Here is a 7763-nt window from a genome sequence, read left to right as displayed (position 1 = left end):
TCAGTCTCGGAGATGAGCAATGTTCTATCAACCTCAGCCACGGAGATGTCCAAAGTTCTATGCAGCTCAGCAACGGAGATTATGAATGTTCTATATATCACAGCCTCGGAGATGAACAATGTTCTTTATATCTCATCCTCAGAGATGAACAATGTTCTATGCACCTCAGCCACGGAGATGACCAATGTTCTATGTAATGCTGCCTCGGAGATGACCAATGTTCTATACACCTCTGCCTCAGAGATGACCAATGTTCTATACACCTCAGCCTTCGAGATGACCAATGTTCTACAAACCTCAGCCTCAGCGATGATCAATGTTCTATGTACCGCAGCCTCGGAGATGACCAATGTTCTATATACCTCAGCCTAAAAGATGATCAATGTTGTCTGCACCTCAGCCGTGGTGATGACCAGTGTTCTATATACCTCAGGCTCAGGATGACCAATGTTCTATGTACCTCAGCATCGGAGATGAATAATGTTCTATGCAACTCAGCCTTCGAGATGAGCAAAGTTTTATGCACCTCAGTCTCGGAGATGAGCAATGTTCTATCAACCTCAGCCACGGAGATGTCCAATGTTCTATGCAGCTCAGCAACGGAGATTATGAATGTTCTATATATCAGAGCTTCGGAGATGAACAATGTTCTTTATATCTCATCCTCAGAGATGACCAATGTTCTATTTACCACAGCCTTGGAGATGATCAATGTTCTATATACCTCAGCCTCAAAATGACCAATGTTCTATGTACCTCAGCATCGGAGATGACCAATGTTCTATATACCACAGCCTCAGAGATGTCCAAATTTCTATGCAGCTCAGCCTCGGAGATGACCAATGTTCTAAAAACCTCAGCCTCAGAGATGAACAATGTTCTATGCAGCTCAGCCTCGGAGTTGACAACGCTCCATATACCTCAGACTCAGAGATGAGCAATGTTCTATGCACCTCAGCCACGGAGATGACCAATGTTCTATGTAATGCTGCCTCGGAGATGAACAATGTTCTATGCAGCTCAGCCTCGGAGATGACCAATGTTCTATACACCTCAGCCTCAGAGATGACCAATGTTCTATACACCTCAGCCTCGGAGATGACCAATGTTCAATAAACCTCAGCCTCAGAGATGACCAATGTTCTATGCATCTCAGCCTCGCAGAGGACCAATGTTCTGTGCACCATAGCCTTGGAGATGATCAATGAACTATGCATCACAGACTCGGAGATGACAAATGTTCCATGCACCTCAGCCTCGGAGTTGACGAACGCTCTATGCACCACAGCCTTAGAGATGACCAATGGTTTATCCACCTCAGCCACGGAGATGGTCAAGGTTGTATATAGCTCATCCTCAGGGATGACCAATGTTCTATGCACTTCAGCCTGGGAGATGAAAAATGTTCTATGTACCTCAGCCTCGGAGTTGACCAACGCTCTATGCACCACAGCCTCAGAGATGACCAATGGTTTATCCACCTCAGACTTGGAGATGACCAAGGTTCTATATACCTCAGACTCAGAGATGACGAATGTTCTATGCAGCTCAGCTTCAGAGATGACCAAAGTTCTATGCAACTCCGCCATAGAAATGAACAACGTTCTATGCATCTCAGCCTCGGAGATGACCAATGTTTTATACACTTCAGCCTGAGAGATGACCAGTGCTCTATGGACCTCAGCCTCAGAGATGACCAAAGTTCTATGCACCTCAGCCTCAGAGTTGACCAATGTTCTGTGCACCTCAGCCTTAGATATGACAATTGTTCTATGCACCTCAGCCTCGGAGATGACAAATGTTCCATGCAACTCAGCCTCGGAGTTGACCAACGCTCTATGCACCACAGCCTCAGAGATGACCAATGGTTTATCCACCTCAGACTTGGAGATGACCAAGTTTCTATATACCTCAGACTCAGAGATGCCAAAGTTCTATGCAGCGCAGCCTCAGAGATGACCAATGTTCTATGCAACTCAGCCTTGGAGATGAGCAAAGTTCTATGCACCTCTGTCTCGGAGATGAGCAATGTTCTATCAACCTCAGCCACGGAGATGTCCAAAGTTCTATGCAGCTCAGCAACGGAGATTATGAATGTTCTATATATCACAGCCTCGGAGATGAACAATGTTCTTTATATCTCATCCTCAGAGATGACCAATGTTCTATTTACCACAGCCTTGGAGATGATCAATGTTCTATATACCTCAGCCTCAAAATGACCAATGTTCTATGTACCTCAGCATCGGAGATGACCAATGTTCTATATACCACAGCCTCAGAGATGTCCAAATTTCTATGCAGCTCAGCCTCGGAGATGACCAATGTTCTAAAAACCTCAGCCTCAGAGATGAACAATGTTCTATGCAGCTCAGCCTCGGAGTTGACAACGCTCCATATACCTCAGACTCAGAGATGAGCAATGTTCTATGCACCTCAGCCACGGAGATGACCAATGTTCTATGTAATGCTGCCTCGGAGATGAACAATGTTCTATGCAGCTCAGCCTCGGAGATGACCAATGTTCTATACACCTCAGCCTCAGAGATGACCAATGTTCTATACACCTCAGCCTCGGAGATGACCAATGTTCAATAAACCTCAGCCTCAGAGATGACCAATGTTCTATGCATCTCAGCCTCGCAGAGGACCAATGTTCTGTGCACCATAGCCTTGGAGATGATCAATGAACTATGCATCACAGACTCGGAGATGACAAATGTTCCATGCACCTCAGCCTCGGAGTTGACGAACGCTCTATGCACCACAGCCTTAGAGATGACCAATGGTTTATCCACCTCAGCCACGGAGATGGTCAAGGTTGTATATAGCTCATCCTCAGGGATGACCAATGTTCTATGCACTTCAGCCTGGGAGATGAAAAATGTTCTATGTACCTCAGCCTCGGAGTTGACCAACGCTCTATGCACCACAGCCTCAGAGATGACCAATGGTTTATCCACCTCAGACTTGGAGATGACCAAGGTTCTATATACCTCAGACTCAGAGATGACGAATGTTCTATGCAGCTCAGCTTCAGAGATGACCAAAGTTCTATGCAACTCCGCCATAGAAATGAACAACGTTCTATGCATCTCAGCCTCGGAGATGACCAATGTTTTATACACTTCAGCCTGAGAGATGACCAGTGCTCTATGGACCTCAGCCTCAGAGATGACCAAAGTTCTATGCACCTCAGCCTCAGAGTTGACCAATGTTCTGTGCACCTCAGCCTTAGATATGACAATTGTTCTATGCACCTCAGCCTCGGAGATGACAAATGTTCCATGCAACTCAGCCTCGGAGTTGACCAACGCTCTATGCACCACAGCCTCAGAGATGACCAATGGTTTATCCACCTCAGACTTGGAGATGACCAAGTTTCTATATACCTCAGACTCAGAGATGCCAAAGTTCTATGCAGCGCAGCCTCAGAGATGACCAATGTTCTATGCAACTCAGCCTTGGAGATGAGCAAAGTTCTATGCACCTCAGTCTCGGAGATGAGCAATGTTCTATCAACCTCAGCCACGGAGATGTCCAAAGTTCTATGCAGCTCAGCAACGGAGATTATGAATGTTCTATATATCACAGCCTCGGAGATGAACAATGTTCTTTATATCTCATCCTCAGAGATGAACAATGTTCTATGCACCACAGCCTTGGTGATGACCAATGTTCTATATACCTCAGCCTCAAGATGACCAATGTTCTATGTACCTCAGCCTCGGAGATGACCAATGTTCTATACACCTCAGCCTCAGAGATGACCAATGTTCTATGCATCTCTGCCTCGCAGAGGACCAATGTTCTATGCACCACAGCCTTGGAGATGCTCAATGTTCTATGGATCACAGCCTCGGAGATGACCAATGTTCTATGCACCTCAGCCCCGGAGATGACCAAGGTTCTATATACCTCAGACTCAGAGATGACAAATGTTCTATGCAGCTCAGCTTCAGAGATGACCAAATTTTATGCAACTCAGCCATGGAAATGACCAACGTTCTATGCATCTCAGCCTCGGAGATGACCAATGTTTTATACACTTCAGCCTAAGAGATGACCAATATTCTATGCACCACAGCCTCGGAGATGACCAACGTTCTATAAACCTCAGCCTCTGAGACGACCAGTGTTCTATGGACCTCAGACTCAGAGATGACCAATGTGATATGCATCTCAGCCTCGTAGATGTCCAATGTTCAATGCACCTCAGCATCGGAGATGACGAATGTTCTACATTTCTCAGCCTCAGAGATGACCAATTTTCTATGCACCTCAGCCTCAGAGATGACCAATGTTCTATGCACCTCAGCCTTATATATGACCAATGTTCTATATACCTCAGCCTCAGATATGATCAACGTTCTATGCACCTCAGCCTCAGAGATGACCAATGTTCTATATACCACAGCCTTAGAGATGACCAAAGTTCTATGCAGCTCAGCCTCGGAGATGACCAATGTTCTATAAACCTCAGACTCAGAGTTGACCAATGTTCTATGTAATGAAGCCTCGGAGATGACCAATGTTCTATGCAGCTTAGCCACGGAGATGACCAATGTTCTATACACCTCAGCCTCAGAGATGACCAATGTTCTATACACCTCAGCCTCGGAGATGACAAATGTTCTATATTCCTCAGCTTCAGAGATGACCAATGTTCCATGCACCTCAGCCTCAGAGATGACCAATGTTCTATGCACCTCAGCCTTAGATATGACCAATGTTCTATGCACCTCAGCCTCGTAGATGACAAATGTTCCATGCACCTCAGCCTCGGAGATGACCTATGTTATATATACTTCAGCCTAAGAGATGACCAATGTTCTATGCACCACTGCCTCGGAGATTACCAATGTTCTATATACCACAGCCTCAGAGATGACCAATGTTCTATGCATCTCAGCCTCGTAGATGTCCAATGTTCAGTGCACCTCAGCATCGGAGATGACCAATGTTCTATGTACCGCAGCCTCGGAGATGACCAATGTTCTATATACCACAGCCTCAGAGATGACCAAATTTCTATGCAGCTCAGCCTCGGAGATGACCAATGTTCTAAAAACCTCAGCCTCAGAGATGAACAATGTTCTATGCAGCTCAGCCTCGGAGTTGACAACGTTCCATATACCTCAGCCTCAGAGATGAGCAATGTTCTATGCACCTCAGCCTCGGAGATGACCAATGTTCTATGTAATGCAGCGTCGGAGATGAACAATGTTCTATGCAGCTCAGCCTCGGAGATGACCAATGTTCTATACACCTCAGCCTCAGAGATGACCAATGTTCTATACACCTCAGCCTGGGAGATGACCAATGTTCAATAAACCTCAGCCTGAGAGATGACCAATGTTCTATGCATCTCAGCCTCGCAGATGACCAATGTTCTATACACCTCAGCCTGAGAGATGACCAATGTTCTATACACCTCAGCCTGGGAGATGACCAATGTTCAATAAACCTCAGCCTGAGAGATGACCAATGTTCTATGCATCTCAGCCTCGCAGAGGACCAATGTTCTATGCACCATAGCCTTGGAGATGATCAATGAACTATGCATCACAGACTCGGAGATGACAAATGTTCCATGCACCTCAGCCTCGGAGTTGACGAACGCTCTATGCACAACAGCCTTAGAGATGACCAATGGTTTATCCACCTCAGCCACGGAGATGGTTAAGGTTGTCTATAGCTCATCCTCAGGGATGACCAATGTTCTGTGCACTTCAGCCTGGGAGATGAAAAATGTTCTATGTACCTCAGCCTCGGAGTTGACCAACGCTCTATGCACCACAGCCTCAGAGATGACCAATGTTCTATGCACCACAGCCTTGGAGATGATCAATGTTCAATGCATCACAGCCACGGAGATGACAAATGTTCCATGCACCTCAGCCTCGGAGTTGACCAACGCTCTATGCACCACAGCCTCAGAGATGACCAATGGTTTATCCACCTCAGACTTGGAGATGACCAAGGTACTATATACCTCAGACTCAGAGATGACGAAAGTTCTATGCAGCTCAGCTTCAGAGATGACCAAAGTTCTATGCAACTCCGCCATAGAAATGACTAACGTTCTATGCATCTCAGCCTCGGAGATGACCAATGTTTTATACACTTCAGCCTGAGAGATGACCAGTGCTCTATGGACCTCAGCCTCAGAGATGACCAAAGTTCTATGCACCTGAGCCTCAGAGTTGACCAATGTTCTATGCACCTCAGCCTTAGATATGACAATTGTTCTATGCACCTCAGCCTCGGAGATGACAAATGTTCCATGCACCTCTGCCTCAGAGTTGACCAACGCTCTATGCACCACAGCCTCAGAGATGACCAATGGTTTATCCACCTCAGACTTGGAGATGACCAAGTTTCTATATACCTCAGACTCAGAGATGACAAATGTTCTATGCAGCTCAGCCTCAGAGATGACCAATGTTCTATGCAACTCAGCCTTGGAGTTGAGCAAAGTTCTATGCATCTCAGTCTCGGAGATGAGCAATGTTCTATCAACCTCAGCCACAGAGATGTCCAAAGTTCTATGCAGCTCAGCAACGGAGATTATGAATGTTCTATATATCACAGCCTCGGAGATGAACAATGTTCTTTATATCTCATCCTCAGAGATGAACAATGTTCTATGCACCACAGCCTTGGTGATGACCAATGTTCTATATACCTCAGCCTCAAGATGACCAATGTTCTATGTACCTCAGCCTCGGAGATGACCAATGTTCTATATACCACAGCCTCAGATATGACCAAATTTCTATGCAGCTCAGCCACGGACCAATGTTCTATAAACCTCAGCCTCAGAGATGAGCAATGTTCTTTCTATGCACCTCAGCCACGGAGATGACCAATGTTCTATGTAATGCTGCCTCGGAGATGACCAATGTTCTATACACCTCAGCCTCAGAGATGACCAATGTTCTGTACACCTCAGCCTTCGAGATGACCAATGTTCTATAAACCTCAGCCTCAGAGATGACCAATGTTCTATGTACCGCAGCCTCGGAGATGACCAATGTTCTATATACCTCAGCCTAAAAGATGAACAATGTTCTATGCACCTCAGCCTTCGAGATGAGCAAAGTTCTATGCACCTCAGTCTGGGAGATGAGCAATGTTCTATCAACCTCAGCCACGGAGATGTCCAAAGTTCTATGCAGCTCAGCAACGGAGATTATGAATGTTCTATATATCAGAGCCTCACAGATGAACAATGTTCTATGCATCTCTGCCTCGCAGAGGACCAATGTTCTATGCACCACAGCCTTGGAGATGCTCAATGTTCTATGCATCACAGCCTCGGAGATGACCAATGTTCTAAGCACCTCAGCCCCGGAGATGACCAAGGTTCTATATACCTCAGACTCAGAGATGACAAATGTTCTATGCAGCTCAGCTTCAGAGATGACCAAATTTTATGCAACTCAGCCATGGAAATGACCAACGTTCTATGCATCTCAGCCTCGGAGATGACCAATGTTTTATACACTTCAGCCTAAGAGATGACCAATATTCTATGCACCACAGCCTCGGAGATGACCAATGTTCTATAAACCTCAGCCTCTGAGACGACCAGTGTTCTATGGACCTCAGCCTCAGAGATGACCAATGTGATATGCATCTCAGCCTGGTAGATGTCCAATGTTCAATGCACCTCAGCATCGGAGATGACGAATGTTCTACATTTCTCAGCCTCAGAGATGACCAATTTTCTATGCACCTCAGCCTCAGAGATGACCAAT

The sequence above is a fragment of the Hypanus sabinus genome, unplaced genomic scaffold (assembly GCF_030144855.1).
Source record: "Hypanus sabinus isolate sHypSab1 unplaced genomic scaffold, sHypSab1.hap1 H_2, whole genome shotgun sequence".
Taxonomy (NCBI): Eukaryota; Metazoa; Chordata; class Chondrichthyes; order Myliobatiformes; family Dasyatidae; genus Hypanus; species Hypanus sabinus.
The sequence above is the reverse complement of the archived record's forward strand: the minus strand, read 5'-3'. Positions refer to the sequence as shown.